We start from the raw sequence: 17,191 nt of genomic DNA, 5'->3' as shown, positions 1-17,191 counted from the left end.
AGAGCTGGGGTGGCTTGGTCGGATTCCCTGACTAAAAATATTGATACCCTTGACAGGGACAGTATTTTATTGACTATAGAGCATTTAAAGGATGCATTTCCATATATGCGAGATGCACAGAGGGATATTTGCACTCTGGCATCAAGAGTAAGTGCGATGTCCATATCTGCCAGAAGATGTTTATGGACACGACAGTGGTCAGGTGATGCAGATTCCAAACGGCACATGGAAGTATTGCCGTATAAAGGGGAGGAGTTATTTGGGGTCGGTCCATCGGACCTGGTGGCCACGGCAACTGCTGGAAAATCCACCGTTTTTACCCTAAGTCACATCCCTGCAGAAAAAGACACCGTCTTTTCAGCCTCAGTCCTTTCGTCCCTATAAGAGTCATATTTGCCCAGGGATAGAGGAAAGGGAAGAAGACTGCAGCAGGCAGCCCATTCCCAGGAACAGAAGCCTTCCACCGCTTCTGCCAAGCTCTCAGCATGACGCTGGGACCGTACAGGACCCCTGGATCCTACAAGTAGTATCCCAGGGGTACAGATTGGAATGTCGAAACGTTTCCCCCTCGCAGGCTCCTGAAGTCTGCTTTACCAAGGTCTCCCTCCGACAAGGAGGCAGTATGGGAAAAAAATTCACAAGCTGTATTCCCAGCAGGTGATAATCAAATTACCCCTCCTACAACAAGGAAAGGGGTATTATTCCACACTATATTGTGGTACTGAAGCCAGAAGGCTAGGTGAGACCTATTCTAAATCTAAAAAATTTGAACACTTAACAAAGGTTCAAATCAAGATGGAGTCACTCAGAGCAGTGATAACGAACCAGGAAGAAGGGGACTATATAGTGTCCCGGGACATCAGGGATGCTTACCTCCATGTCCCAAATTTGCCCTTCTCACTAAGGGTACCTCAGGTTCGTGGTATAGAACTGTCACTATCAGTTTCAGACGCTGCCGTTTGGATTGTCCACGGCACCCCGGGTCTTTACCAAGGTAATGGCCGAAATGATGATTCTTCTTCGAAGAAAAGGCGTCTTAATTACCCCTTACTTGGACGATCTCCTGATAAGGGCAAAGTCCAGGGAACAGTTGGAGGTCGGAGTAGCACTATCTCGGATACTGCTACAACAGCACGGGTGGATTCTAAATATTCCAAAATCGCAGCTGATCCTGACGACACATCTGCTGTGCCTAGGGATGATTCTGGACACAGTCCAGAAAAAGGTGTTTCTCCCGGAAGAGAAAGCCAGGGAGTTATCCGAGCTAGTCAAGAACCTCCTAAAACCAGGAAAAGTGTCAGTGCATCATTGCACAAGGGTCCTGGTAAAAATGGTGGCTTCCTACGAAGCAATTCCATTCGGCAGATTTCACGCAAGAACTTTTCAGTGGGATCTGCTGGACAAATGGTCCGGATCGCATCTTCAGATGCATCAGCGGATAACCCTATATCCAAGGACAAGGGCGTCTCTCCTGTGGTGGTTACAGAGTGCTCATCTTCTAGAGGGCCGCAGATTCGGCATTCAGGATTGGATGCTGGTGACCACGGAGGCCAGCCCGAGAGGCTGGGGAGCAGTCACACAAGGGAAAAATTTCCAGGGAGTGTGATCAAGTCTGGAGACTTTTCTCCACATAAATATACTGGAGCTAAGGGTAAATTTATAATGCTCTAAGCTTAGCAAGACCTCTGCTTCAAAGTCAGCCGGTATTGATCCAGTGGGGAAAACATCACGGCAGTCGCCCACGTAAATAGACAGGGCGGCACAAGAAGCAGGAGGGCAATGGCAAAAACTGCAAGGACTTTTCGCTGGGCGGAAAATCATGTGATAGCACTGTCAGCAGTGTTTCATTCCGGGAATGGAAACTGGGAAGCAGACTTCCTCAGCAGGCACGACCTCCACCCGGCAGAGTGGAAACTTCATCGGGAAGTTTTCCACATGATTGTAAACCGTTGGTTTACCAAAGGTGGACATGATGGCGTCCCGTCTGAACAAAAAACGGGACAGGTATTGCGCCAGGTTAAGAGACCCTCAGGCAATAGCTGTGGACGTTCTGGTAACACCGTGGGTGTACCAGTCGGTGTATGTGTTCCATCCTCTGCTTCTCATACCTAAGGTACTGAGAATTATAAGACGTAGAGGAGTAAGAACTATACTCATGGCTCCGGATTGGCCAAGAAGGACTTGGTACCCGGAACTTAAAGAGATGCTCACAGAGGATTTATGGCCTCTGCCGCTAAGAAGGGACTTGTTTCAGCAAGTACCATGTCTGTTCCAAGACTTACCGCAGCTGCGTTTGACGGCATGGCGGTGGAACGCCGGATCCTAAGGGAAAAAGGCATTCAGGAAGAGGTCATTCCTACCCTGGTCAAAGCCAGAAAGGAGGTGACCGCACAACATTATCACCACATGTGGCAAAAATATGTTGCGTGGTGTGAGGCCAGAAAGGCCCCACGAAGAAATTTCAACTCGGTCGATTCCTGCATTTCCTGCAAACAGGAGTGTCTATGGGCCTCAAATTGGGGTCCATTAAGGTTCAAATTTCGGCCCTGTCGATTTTCTTCCAGAAAGAATTGGCTTCAGTTCCTGAAGTCCAGAAGTTTGTCAAGGGAGTATTGCATATACAACCCCCTTTGGTGCCTCCAGTGGCACTGTGGGATCTCAACGTAGTTCTGGGATTCCTCAAATCACATTGGTTTAAAACCAGTCAAATCTGTGGATTTGAAGCATCTCACATGAAAAGTGACCATGCTCTTGGCCCTGGCCTGGACCAGGCGAGTGTCAAATTGGTGGTTTTTTTCTCAAAAAAGCCATATCTGTTTGTCCATTTGGACAGGGCAGAGCTGCGGACTCGTCCCCAGTTCTCTCCCTAAGGTGGTGTCAGTGTTTCACCTGAACCAGCTTATTGTGGTGCCTTGCGCCTACTGGGGACTTGGAGGACTCCAAGTTGCTGGATGTTGTCAGGGCCCTGAAAATATAGGTTCCAGGACGGCTGGAGTCAGGAAAACTGACTTGCTGTTATCCTGTATGCACCCAACAAACTGGGTGCTCTTGCTTCTAAGCAGACTATTGCTAGTTGGATGTGTAATACAATTCAGCTTGCACATTCTGTGGCAGGCCTGCCACAGCCAAAATATGTAAATGCCCATTCCACAAGGAAGGTGGGCTCATCTTGGGCGGCTGCCCGAGGGGTCTCGGCTTTACAACTTTGCCGAGCGGCTATTTAGTCAGGGGCAAACACGTTTGTAAAATCCTACAAATTTGATACCCTGGCTAAGGAGGACCTGGAGTTCTCTCATTCGGTGCTGCAGAGTCATCCGCACTCTCCCGCCCGTTTGGGAGCTTTGGTATAATCCCCATGGTCCTTTCAGGAACCCCAGCATCCACTAGGACGATAGAGAAAATAAGAATTTACTTACCGATAATTCTATTTCTCGGAGTCCGTAGTGGATGCTGGGCGCCCATCCCAAGTGCGGATTATCTGCATTACTTGTACATAGTTACAAAAATCGGGTTATTATTGTTGTGAGCCATCTTTTCAGAGGCTCCGCTGTTATCATGCTGTTAACTGGGTTCAGATCACAGGTTGTACAGTGTGATTGGTGTGGCTGGTATGAGTCTTACCCGGGATTCAAAATCCTTCCTTATTGTGTACGCTCGTCCGGGCACAGTATCCTAACTGAGGCTTGGAGGAGGGTCATAGGGGGAGGAGCCAGTACACACCACCTGATCGTAAAGCTTTACTTTTTGTGCCCTGTCTCCTGCGGAGCCGCTATTCCCCATGGTCCTTTCAGGAACCCCAGCATCCACTACGGACTCCGAGAAATAGAATTATCGGTAAGTAAATTCTTATTTTCTACTTCATTTATAGCCTTGCTCATAATCTAAAGTTCAAAACTGAAATATAAGCACATTTAAATTTCGCATAGTGCTGTGTCGTGTCAGTGTGTGCTGTCATATTTGTATGATTTAAAAATGATTTTAATGACTATAACATTGACTTCATAGCGTGTCCAAGTAATAATAATTATAATGTGCTGTAAAAGTTTATATTTCTCTGACGTCCTAGTGGATGCTGGGAACTCCGTAAGGACCATGGGGAATAGCGGGCTCCGAAGGAGGCTGGGCACTCTAGAAAGATTTATGACTACCTGGTGTGCACTGGCTCCTCCCACTATGACCCTCCTCCAAGCCTCAGTTAGATCTTGTGCCCGGCCGAGGTTGGATGCACACTAGGGGCTCTCCTGAGCCTCTAGAAAGAAAGTATAGAATTAGGTTTTTTATTTTCAGTGAGACCTGCTGGCAACAGGCTCACTGCAGCGAGGGACTAAGGGGAGAAGAAGCGAACTCGCCTGCTTGCAGCCGGATTGGGCTTCTTAGGCTACTGGACACCATTCGCTCCAGAGGGATCGACCGCAGGCCCAGTCCTTGGTGTTCGGTCCCGGAGCCGCGCCGCCGTCCCCCTTACAGAGCCAGAAGCAAGAAGAGGTCCGGAAAATCGGCGGCAGAAGACATCAGTCTTCACCAAGGTAGCGCACAGCACTGCAGCTGTGCGCCATTGCTCCTCATGCACACTTCACACTCCGGTCACTGAGGGTGCAGGGCGCTTGGGGGGGGCGCCCTGAGCAGCAATAAAAACACCTTGGCTGGCAAAAATACCACAATATATAGCCCCAGAGGCTATATATGTGGTAAATACCCCTGCCAGAATCCAGAAAAAAGCGGGAGAATAGGCCGCGGGAAAAGGGGCGGAGCTATCTCCCTCAGACACACTGGCGCCATTTTCTCTTCACAGTGCAACTGGAAGAAAGCTCCCCAGGCTCTCCCCTGTAATTTTCAGGCTCAAAGGGTTAAAAAGAGAGGGGGGGCACTAAATTTAGGCGCAATATTGTATATACAAGCAGCTATGGGGGAAAATTCACTCAGTTATAGTGTTAATCCCCACATTATATAGCGCTCTGGTGTGTGCTGGCATACTCTCTGTCTCCCCAAAGGGCTTTGTGGGTCCTGTCCTCAGTCAGAGCATTCCCTGTGTATGTGCGGTGTGTCGGTACAGCTGTGTCGACATGTTTGAGGAGGAGGCTTATATAGTGACGGAGCAGATGCCGATAAATGTGATGTCGCCCCCTGTGGGGCCGACACCAGAGTGGATGGTTAGGTAAAAGGTATTAACCGACAGTGTCAACTCCTTACATAAAAGGGTGGATGACGTAACAGCTGTGGGAAAGCCCGCTTCTCAGCCCGTGCCTGCCCAGGCGTCTCAAAAAGGGGCTCAAAAACGCCCGCTCATTCAGATGGCAGACACAGATGTCGACACGGAGTCTGACTCCAGTGTCGACAAGGTTGAGACATATACACAATCCACTAGGAACATCCGTGACTTGATCCCGGCAATAAAAAATGTGTTACACATTTCTGACATTAACCTCTAAAAATGGGTTTTTATGTTTGGGGAGAAAAAGCAGGCAGTGTTTTGTTCCCCCATCAGATGAATGAATGAAGTGTGTGAAAAGCGTGGGTTCCCCCTGATAAGAAACTGGTAATTTCTAAAAAGTTACTGATGGCGTACCTTTTCCCGCCAGAGGATAAGTTACGCTGGGAGATATCCCCTAGGGTGGATAAGGCGCTCACACGGTTGTCAAAATAGGTTTGGCACTGCCGTTTGAGGAACGGCCACTTTGAAGGTACCTGTTGATAAAAAGCAGGAGGCTATCCTGAAGTCTGTATTTATTTACACACTCAGGTACTAGACTGAAACCTGCAGAGCGTGCTGCTGCAGCGTGGTCGGTGACCCTGTCAAACATACTAGTTTGCTAACATGAGCACATATTAAAGACGTCGTCTTATATATGAGGGATGCACAGAGGGATATTTTGCCGGCTGGCATCCAAAATGAATGTAATGTCCATTCTGTCAGGAGGGTATTAGAGACCTGTCACTGGACAGGTGATGCTGACCTTAAAAGGCGCATAGAGATTCTGCCTTATAAGGGTGAGAAATTATTTGGGGATGGTCTCTGGGACCTCGTATCCGCAGCAACAGCTGGGAAGAAATATTTTTACCTCAATTTTCCTCACAGACTAAGAAAGCACTGTATTATCAGGTACAGTCCTTTCGGCTTCAGAAAAGCAAGCGGGTCAAAGGCGCTTCCTTTCTGTACAGAGACAAGGGAAGAGGGAAAAAGCTGCACCAGTCAGCCAGTTCCCAGAATCATAATTCTTCTCTCGCTTCCTCTGAGTCCACAGCATGACGCGGGGGCTCCACAGGTGTAGCCAGGTACGGTGGGGGGCCATCTCAAAAATTTCAGCGATCAGTGGGCTCGCTCACAGGTGGATCCCTGTTTCATTCAAGTAGTATTTCAGGGGTACAAGCTGGAATTCGATATGTCTTCCCCCGCCGTTTCCTCAAATATGCCTTGCCGACAACTCCCTCAGGCAGGGAGGCTGTGCTAGAGGCAATTAATAAGCTGTATTCCCAGCAGGTAATACTTAAGGTGCCCCTACTCCAACAAGGACGGGGTTACTATTCCACACGGGTTGGGGTACCGAAACCGCATGGTTCGGTGTGACCCTTTTTTATATTTAAAATCCTTGAACACATACATAAAAAAATTCAAGTTCAAGATGGAATCGCTCAGGGCGGTTATTGCAAGCCTGGACGAGGGGGATTACATGGTATCCCGGGACATCAAGGATGCTTACCTGCATGTCCCTATTTACTATCCTCGCCAGGAGTACCTCAGATTGTGGTACAGGATTACCATTACCAAGTCCAGACTCTGCCGTTTGGACTGTACATGGCACCGAGGGTGTTACCATGGTAATGGCCGGAATGATGATACTCCTTCGAAAAGGGGAGTTTTTTAATTATCCCGTACTTGGACAATCTCCTTATAAGGGCGAGGTCCAAGGAGCAGTTGCTAGTCGGGGTAGCACTATTTTGGAAAGTGCTACAACAGCACGGTTGGATTCTAAACAGTCCAGAGTCACAGCTGGTTCCTACGACACGTCTACTGTTCCTGGGGATGGTTCTGGACACAGACCAGAAATAAGTGCTTCTCCAGGAGGAGAAAGCCAAAAAGCGGTCATCTCTAGTCAGAGACCTCCTGAAGCCAAAACAGTTATCGGTGCATAATTGCACGCGAGTCCTGGGAAAAATGATAGCTTCCTACGAAGCAATCCCATTCGGCAGGTTCCATGCAAGAACTTTTCAGGGGGACCTGTTAGACAAGTGGTCCGGGTCGCATCTTCAGATGCATTAGGCTGATAACCCTGTCTCCAAGGACCAGGGTATCTCTACTGTAGTGGCTGCAGAGTGCCCATCTTCAAGAGGGCCGCAGGTTCGACATACAGGACTAGGTCCTAGTGACCATGGATGCCAGCCTTTTGAGGCTGGGGGGCAGTCACACAGGGAAGAACCTTCCAGGGACTTTGGTCAAGTCAGGTGACTTCCCTACATAAATATTCTGGAACAGAGGGCCATTTACAATGCCCTGAGTCAGGCAAGGCCTCTGCTTCAAAACCAGCCGGTCCTGATCCAATCAGGAAACATCACGGCAGTCGCCCATGTAAACCAACAGGGCGGCACAAGAAGCAGGATGGCGATGGCAGAAGCCACAAGGATTCTCCGATGGGCGGAAAATCATGTGTTAGCACTGTCAGCAGTGTTCATTCCCGGAGTGGACAACTGGGAAGCAGATCTTCTCAGCAGACACGACTTCCACCCGAGAGTGTGGGGACTTCATCCAGAAGTCTTCCAAAGGATTGTACACCATTGGGAAAGGCCACAGGTGGACATGAAGGCGTCCCGCCTCAACAAAAAGCTATAAAAGATATTGCGCCAGGTCAAGGGACCTTCAGGCGATAGCTGTGGACGCTCTGGTAACACCGTGGGTGTACCAGTCGGTTTATGTGTTCCCCCCTCTGCCTCTCATACCAAAGGTACTGAGAATAATAAGAAGGCGAGGAGTAAGAACGATACTCGTGGTTCCGGATTGGCCAAGAAGAGCCTGGTACCCAGAACTTCAAGAAACTATATATCAGAGGACCCATGGCCTCTGCCGCTCAGACAGGACCTGCTGCAGCAGGGGCCCTGTCTGTTCCAAGACTTACCGCGGCTACGTTTTGATGGCATGGCGGTTGAACGCCGGATCCTAAAGGAAAAGGGCATTCCGGAGGAAGTCATTCCTACGCTGATTCAAGCCAGGAAAGATGTTACTGCAAAACATTATCACCGCATATGGCGGAAATATGTTGCTTGGTGTGAGGCCAAAAAAGGCCCCAACAGAGGAATTTCAACTAGGTCGATTTCTGCATTTCCTACAAGCAGGAGTGTCTATGGGCCTAAAATTAGGCTCCATTAAGATACAGATCTCGGTTCTGTCGATTTTCTTCCAGAAAAAATTAGCTTCAGTACCTGAAGTTCAGACATTGTAAAAGGAGTGCTGCATATTCAGCCCCCAGTTGTGCCTCCAGTGGCACCTTGGGATCTCAACGTGGTGTTGAGTTTCTTAAAATCACATTGGTTTGAACCACTAAAAACCGTGGATCTGAAATATCTCACGTTGAAAGTGGTCATGTTATTGGCCTTGGTTTCGGCCAGGCGTGTATCAGAATTGGCGGCTTTGTCATATAAAAGTCCTTATCTGATTTTCCATATGGATAGGGCAGAATTGAGGACTCGTCCCCAGTTTCTCCTTAAGGTGGTATCAGTTTTTCACTTGAACCAACCTATTGTGGTGCCTGCGGCTACTAGGGACTTGGAGGATTCCAAGTTACTGGACGTAGTCAGGGCCTTAATAAATTATGTTTCAAGGACGGCTAGAGTCAGGAAAATTGACTCGCTATTTATCCTGTATGCACCCAACAGGCTGGGTGCTCCTGCTTCTAAGCAGACTATCGCTCGCTGGATCTGTGACACGATTCAGCAGGCGCATTCTGCGGCTGGACTGCCGCATCCTAAATCAGTGAAAGCCCATTCCACAGGGAAGGTGGGCTCATCTTGGGCGGCTGCCCGAGGGGTCTCGGCTTTACAACTTTGCCGAGCTGTTACTTGGTCAGGGGCAAACACGTTTGCAAAATTCTACAAATTTGATACCCTGGCTGAGGAGGACCTTGAGTTCTCTCATTCGGTGCTGCAGAGTCATCCGCACTCTCCCGCCCGTTTGGGAGCTTTGGTATAATCCCCATGGTCCTTACGGAGTTCCCAGCATCCACTAGGACGTCAGAGAAAATAAGATTTTACTCACCGGTAAATCTATTTCTCGTAGTCCGTAGTGGATGCTGGGCGCCCATCCCAAGTGCGGATTGTCTGCAATACTTGTAAATAGTTATTGCTAACTAAAGGGTTATTGTTGAGCCATCTGTTGAGAGGCTCAGTTGTTTTCATACTGTCAAACTGGATATAGTATCACGAGTTGTACGGTGTGATTGGTGTGGCTGGTATGAGTCTTACCCGGGATTCAAAATCCTTCCTTATTATGTCAGCTCGTCCGGGCACAGTGTCCTAACTGAGGCTTGGAGGAGGGTCATAGTGGGAGGAGCCAGTGCACACCAGGTAGTCATAAATCTTTCTAGAGTGCCCAGCCTCCTTCGGAGCCCGCTATTCCCCATGGTCCTTACGGAGTTCCCAGCATCCACAACGGACTACGAGAAATAGATTTACCGGTGAGTAAAATCTTATTTTCTTTTGCTAGTACAAAGCCCTGGAGCTTCTCTGTTCACAGAATGGGTTATAAAAAAAATCCATGGCTAGTACTACCACTCCAAAGCTGTAATTCAAAAACATGATGCTTTATAGTCCTTGCTAGGGAGATAATCACATGGATACAATTTTACACAGTAGATAATAGTCGGTGTCAGGATGGGCTGGGGGGCCGAGTGCCGTCTGCCGCTCGGCCCGGTTCAGTTTAAGTGGTTCACACTCTGCATATATGTGGCTGGCTGCGAGAGGCAGGCAGGACAAAGCTGAGGATGAGAGGCAGGCAGAGTGGCAGCTGTTGCTGCCGCTCTCACCCTGATTTGTACAATCAGAACAGCTGGGCAGCTTGGTCTCCCTGGGCTCCTAGTCAGGCAGCAATGAGCATTCATGATCTTGACATGAGTTTGGCTGCGTACCACTGCAGAGGAGAAACTAAGCCACTGTGTTATAAGAAGAGCCGCATAGGAACAGCTAACAACCCTATATATTGTGTGTGACTGAGGCTGTATACGGAGCACAGTGTGACTAGGGCGCACCAGGAGACTGCGCTGACTAATGTGATACATGACACTGTCAAAGTCAAAAATATTGCATAGAGAGAACATACAAACTGCACACATTTAAGTCGCTATACTTGCAAATATGCGCAGCGAGCACAGCAATATATGGTAACACACGCATTTACACGGACATGGCACAGAGATGGATTCGACACTTATTTCATACAGCACATAATTATAATAATATCAAGCACCAGACATCATGGAGACTTAAAATTACCTAATGAATTAATGTCATGAATGTGTATTATTGGAACGGAACCAGATACACCTGTCATGTTTACTATTAAAACTAGCAGATTGGTGTGTAGATTAATTTGATACTTGTTGTGAAGTTGTGGGACATTGCAGCAGATAGTTATATGTATAAAAGCTAAAAAATCACTTTGTTAGAACAATGAATGATACAGTAAACAGGGAACTCAAGCCAACCCTTTTGGCAGTTTTTATAGACAACCTGATCAGCATATACAAAGAAATCGGTGACTCAATCATAGAAGGAGAGAGAGACCCCTCCCCCAGGAACTAGTCACACAGGAAAGTAGTTCCTGGCTAGAGAAGAGGTCAGGTTCAGTTGCTTGTGGTCTCAGAGGACAGATGTACTGTAGCTGCACACAGCTACAAAGCTCTCAGAAGCATGGCTGGCTCATCACCAGGCTCCTTACAAAGGCTAAGTATCATAATCTCAATATCTCATGGCTGATTGGCATAGAATAGTTTAAATATGAGTTTGTGGTAAAGTAGTTGTGAAATGAATGGCATAGAATAGTTTAAATATGTGTTTGTGGTAAAGTAGTTGTGAAATGATTGGCATAGAATAGTTAGTTTGGAGATACAAATGGCTTAAGGTTAATGATGCTTGTGCAGTTGTGTGATTGTTGGGTGTTTGGGATGATACTCTATGAAATCTGTAATGAATTGGAACAGTAGACAATCTGTAGCATACCATCTCTGGTATACATTTATGGATGGTGATTTATAACAGATTATAGTAGTTTTACATGATGCATCTTGCTGAAGGTTAGAAGTCAAAACATACTTCCTTTTGTTACTGTAGTCATGTGCTTGTAGCAATAGCAGGCTGATACTTGTGGGTAAAAAAAAAAAAAAAAAGTGGGGTACCAGCGCTAAGAGTTGTAGTGCCAATTTTCAATAAGTCAATTACCACTGGATCAGCAATAAATTTTAATAAACACAATTATCACATAAATTAAAAGCATGAAAGTAAGGGTGTTAAAAATTCACCATACAATTATAATATATAATAATTATAAAATAGAGTTAAAATATGAATGGCTCTGAGGTATATATATTCAAAATGCTGAAAAGAACCCAACCATGTTTTTGATGATCCCGGACTTAGTAAAGAGCAGATTTCCTCCTCCTTATATCTGGTTATGCAGTCAGCTGGTAATACCCTTAATAGTACCTCTCACACAGTTCCATGTAAAGATGGTGATGATTGCTCATCTGTGTAGATATTCAAGGGGTTTCCATATCTTGCTGGTTGTGCTGGAAGGAGTGGTTTGAATGTAGTTCTTGGAAATCCAAGTGTGCAAGAAAGTCCTTATCTGGATCAAAACTGGGCAAAGGTTGGGATTCCACAGCTATGTCTTAACGCGTTTCCCTGAGCCAGGTCGCTCAGCTTCTTCAGAAGTAAACCTCAGATTCATTCTGAGCCATTTTTATACCTCACTAATACCCCTTTCACACCGCAGCTTGTACCCGGTATTTTGCCGTTTTAACTGGCTTCCTAAACGGGTCAAGCTGCGATGTGAAAGGGTCCCCTTCAATTTACCGTTTTCAAAATACCTGTATTTTGAAACGGTAAAAAAGAAGGGTCCTACCCGTTTCAGTCCCATTTCACTGTGCAGTGTGAAAGGGTCTGAAACGGTATTTGCAAGCCCCAGCAGGTCATAGGCTGTCTCCATGTGTGATGTCAGCAGCCACAACCAGGAAACAGCTTGGAAAACACAGGAGACACATGTGAGAGTGGCTTTATAAACGTTTAGACTGCAAAGCCATTATAAAATGTCTAATGCTGCATTCACACCGCAAATGCCGGGTCCTACCCGGTAAGACAAACGTGTACTTACCGGGTGGGATCCGGCATTTGCGCTCCGTTGCAGGCTTCCCGACCCGGCAATATACCGGGTCGGTTGCCATGACAACGGAGGCCGCAGCAGCAGCTGGGGCGGGGGTGGAGGCGGCGTCGGGAGATGAGCTCATCTCCAGCGCCGCCTCTCCCTATCTTGTGAATGGGAACCGTGTCGCATCGACACGGCTCCCATTCACACCGCACCTGACCCGGTAATCAACCCGGGTAAAACCCTTCTTTTTTACCGGGTTGATTTACCGGGTCAGGCGACCCGCTAAATCGCCCAGTGAGCTTTCACATCGCACACTGACCCGGTTCGACACGGCAATATGCCGTGTCGGTACCGGGTTATTTGTGCGATGTGAAAGGGGTATAATTGGAGTGATGAAGAGGTGAGGGAGCTGCTTTAGGATCAGAGGGGATGAGGAAATCTGCTGCCAAATTACTGGGACAGTCAAGGATACCCTCATATATAAAAACATAGCAAAAATGCTTCAAGCTGCTGGGTTCCATCGTACGACTATCCAAATTATTAATAATGAATTAATTAATAATTATTAATAATGTGTGGGCCAGAAAAGTCCATTTATAATGACAACCACTGTTTTCTATGGGTGAAACGGGTTCAGTGTGAAAGGTACCAAAACGGTAATGAAATGGTAATTTACTGGTTACAACATGAGATGTGAAAGGGGTTTAACTGCTTAGACCCGTTTTAAGAACCGTTTCAAAAGCAGGTTTTGCGATGTGAAAGCAGCATAATTGGTGTTTCACAATACAGCTGTGATGGTTCAGATTATATTAGCTGATCCAGAGTTCAAAATAAACAGTATCATCTATTTTCTAGAAGACAGTCCCAATGCATTCATAATAGATTTGATTGTACACAATTATGAAATAAAATAATCATTTAGACAGGTATAAACATAGCGGTCATGTGACCTTAGCTCTCAGTCATTAGTAGCCCTGTGGGTACCTGGTTATGGAGATACTGTGTTGGCTTGAAATTGTGAAAGGTGATTTAGATGGTTTGGAATTGTAAAATCAGAACATATGCATTGTGTTGAGGCTTGGACATTTTGGAATATAGTGGAGTCTTGTGTCTTCTGCTATGTGATTGTGGTGTAGCAGAGAGTGCCATGTGTTTGGACCTTCAAATCTAAAATGGCTGCTAGCATTCCCTTTTAAATCATATGTTACAGACTTTGGAATCATGGGAGTTTTTCCCAAAATGGAGTCTAGCTTCTGTCCCATGCGGTATTGTAGGGACCATTGTGTTGTTGCTGGGTGTTGTGTATATAGGGACAGCCAGCCTGGGCGAGCTCAAGAATTCTCTCCACAAAGATTCTCAGCATTGACTAACTGCGCAGCGATTGTTTCTCAATATGCGTAAGTTTCTCTGCAATCATATTGTCTTTATTGTTATTGTAAGCCACTCTCTCTCTCTCTCTCCTTCCCCCCCTTTAAAAGTACTTGTGTCTTTATTGTATTTTATGTGTAGTAACTTGGTTAGATATTCTATGTTATTTTGGTAGTGTATAACTTGTACTGTGTATTCTTTTGCAAAGTGAACGTTCATTCTCTCCTTAAAGGCGTTAGAACCTTAGACCGGTATTTGATTGATTATTATATTGCTAAAGGGTTCTCAGAGCATCACAGCCGCTCATACAGCTTTTAAGCTAACAAGGTTACACTGTGTTGCATTTACACCTTATCACTGCACAAATGTTTACAGTATAAGTACATTCCTTAAGGTATAGTTATTAAAGTTTAATTCTGTAAGTGTCTGCGACGCCTGTGCTCACACCCTGTGCACAGCGTCTGCTACACTAAGGGCGTACCCTTGCGGTACCTTTTGCGCCAATTGCGTACTGTATCTCTTAACCTTTTAAAGTGTTTTAAATAGGATAAACATATAGGCTTTGTCAACACCTGTATACTGTGTGTGTGACTGAAATTGTATACAGAACGTGTATCTGTCACTGTGTGTGTCTCTGTCATAGGGGTAAATTCCGGCCTCAGATTGTCGGCAATTCCCGGAGCAGTCAAATTAGCGCTCATCGCGGGAATTAGTTTGGCGGGAGTTACCTGTTTTGCTAGGAATTCAATTCTGGGCATGTTCGCTGACATAAATATGCATGTCGGGGAGTGGTGTGGGTGGAGAGTTATATTCCCGCCAAAAGTTCCTGCGCCGCCCGGGAGGATAAATAGTGCGAGTCAGTGCTGTAACTAGACATTTTAGCACTGTGTGCAAGAAACCGCAACAGCGCCACAAACCTCCCTTTTACACATTACAGCAGGCAGAGTCCCCCTTTTTACACATTAGGCAGGCAGAGTTCCCCTTTTTTTCACATTGCAGGAGAGCCACGTCTTTTACACATTTCAGCAACAGAAGTCCCCCTTTTTTACATATTATGTCAGCAGAGCCACCTTTTTTACACATTACAGCAACAGAGTCCCCCTTTTTTTACACATTACAGCGACAGAGCCCCTTTTTTTACACATTACAGCAACAGAGTCCCCCTTTGTTTACACATTACGGCAACAGTCACCCCTTTTTTTTTTACACATTACAGCAAGAGTCCCCCTTTTTTTACACATTACAGCAACAGAGTCCCCCTTTTTTTACACATTACAGCAACAGTCCCCCTTTTTTACACATTACAGCAACAGAGTCCCCCTTTTTTTTACACATTACAGCAACAGAGTCCTCTTTTTTTACACATTACAGCAACAGAGTCCCCCTTTTTTACACATTACAGCAACAGATTCCCCCTTTTTCACACATTACAGCAACAGTCCCCCTTTTTTTACACATTGCAGCAACAGTCACCCTTTTATTTACACATTACAGCAACAGAGCCCCCCTTTTTTACACATTACAGCAACAGAGTCCCCCTTTTTTACACATTACAACAACAGAATCCCCCTTTTTTACACATTAAAGCAACAGAGTCCCCCTTTTTTTACACATTACAGCAACAGAGTCCTCCTTTTTTTACACATTATGGCATGCAGTCCCCGTTTTTACACATTATGGCAGGCAGTCCCAATTTTGTACACATTGTGGCAGGCAGAGCACCTTTTTAAACACATTATGGCAGGAAGTCCGAATTTTGTACACATTATAACAGGCAGTCCCCCTTTTTTACACATTATGGTAGTCAGTCCACATTTTTTTTTATAGATTATGACAGGCAGTCCCCCCTATTTACACACTCTGGGAGGGAGGGGAGAGACAGAGGGAGAGAGTTATACTCACCAGCAACGAGCCAGCATACGTTTTCTCTGTCCTCTTCCTGTTCCTGCCCTACACCGCGCACTGCCGGCTTCTGTTCCCCTACTGGAGGCGCTGTGGGGGGGCGAGTGCACACTCTCTTCACGCAGGGAGGTGGTGGAGCCGGAGCCTGTGTACGGGCAGCTGCAGCGCTGCCCGGTATCATGCAGAACTACATGATGTGCGCCGCGGGAAGCGCTCAGCGGGACATGAGGTAGTGAGTGGGCCTAGCTTCGGCTGCCCACTCACACTAACAAGAGCTACGGCTGGAGAGGGGGACCAGGGAGGGGGCGGAGCCTGCATACACTCTGTCCGTGCAGCATGACATGGATGCGGTGGAGGGGGATTTTAGTTGCCGGCTTCTGTTTCCCTCCTGGAGGTGCCGTGGTTGAGGGGCACGGGCAGGTTCTGCCTTAGACAGTAGCGGCCCTGCGGGTTGTGCTGGCGGTCTTGCGCTCACAGTGCACATGCGCTGTGTGCCAGGCCCCGCTGGCACACACCTAATTACGGCACTGACGCAAGTTTCCTGGAAGAAGCCAGTGTGCCATTTTCCCTTGGACCTGGAAGGATCATATTTTATTGCAGTGGGCTGAGCAAGCGCATCACAAGAGAGATTAGCAGTGGAGTGGGCACAACTCATCTTTGGTAAGTATTTTGCAGAACCTGGTTTGTATTTAATGCATATTTGTACATTTGTTCACTGGCCAGCTATTATGTTTAGTTCACCCTGCGCAGCTAGTCTCTAGGTTGTAATAATATGGAAGGGCAGATGTCTGATTTTATGTATAGTTTTATTACTGCAGATTTAGCCTTTTTTAGTTCACACTTCCCAGCTAATATGTTGCTTGGAATATTGTGGAAGGGCAGATGTATGTTTTTCTAATGCTGTTATATTTGCTGGAGATGTGTGTGTTCTTCTGTAATTATGTTATACCGCTTTCAGATCGCAAATGCCGGATCCCACCCGGGAAGAGAAACGTGTCCTTACCGGGTGGGATCCGGCATTTGCTCTGCTTTGCTGGCTTTCATACCTGGCAATATACCGGGTCGGTTGCCATAGCAGCGGGGGGGGGGGGGGGGGGGCGCGCAGCAGCAGCAGGGGCGGGGGTGGAGGCGGCGCTGGGAGATGAGCTCATCTCCTGCGCCGCCTCTCCCTATGCTGTGAATGGGAGCCATGTCGCATCGACACGGCTCCCATTCACGCTGCACCTGACCCGGTATTCAACCCGGGAATAACCCTTCTTATATACCGGGTTGAATTACCGGGTCAGGCGACCCGCTAATTCGGGCAAAGTGCTTTCACATCGCACACTGGCCCGTGTCGACACAGCAATATGCCGTGTCGATACCGGGTTATTTGTGCGATGTGAAAGGGGTATTATTGATGTCTGTTTGTGTAGAACATGTTATGCAAGTATCTGGTGTTTGGCTGCAAAAGAAATATACATGCTGGCAGTAGAAATGTGTTTGTGTTAACATATTTGTTATGAATAAATGTGAAACACTTGTGGGGGGGTTTTCTCTATTTTTTTTATTTCTGCTGTGTGTCATGCCTAGTTG

The sequence above is a fragment of the Pseudophryne corroboree genome, chromosome 1, assembly GCF_028390025.1.
Source record: "Pseudophryne corroboree isolate aPseCor3 chromosome 1, aPseCor3.hap2, whole genome shotgun sequence".
NCBI classification, from domain to species: domain Eukaryota; kingdom Metazoa; phylum Chordata; class Amphibia; order Anura; family Myobatrachidae; genus Pseudophryne; species Pseudophryne corroboree.
The sequence above is the reverse complement of the archived record's forward strand: the minus strand, read 5'-3'. Positions refer to the sequence as shown.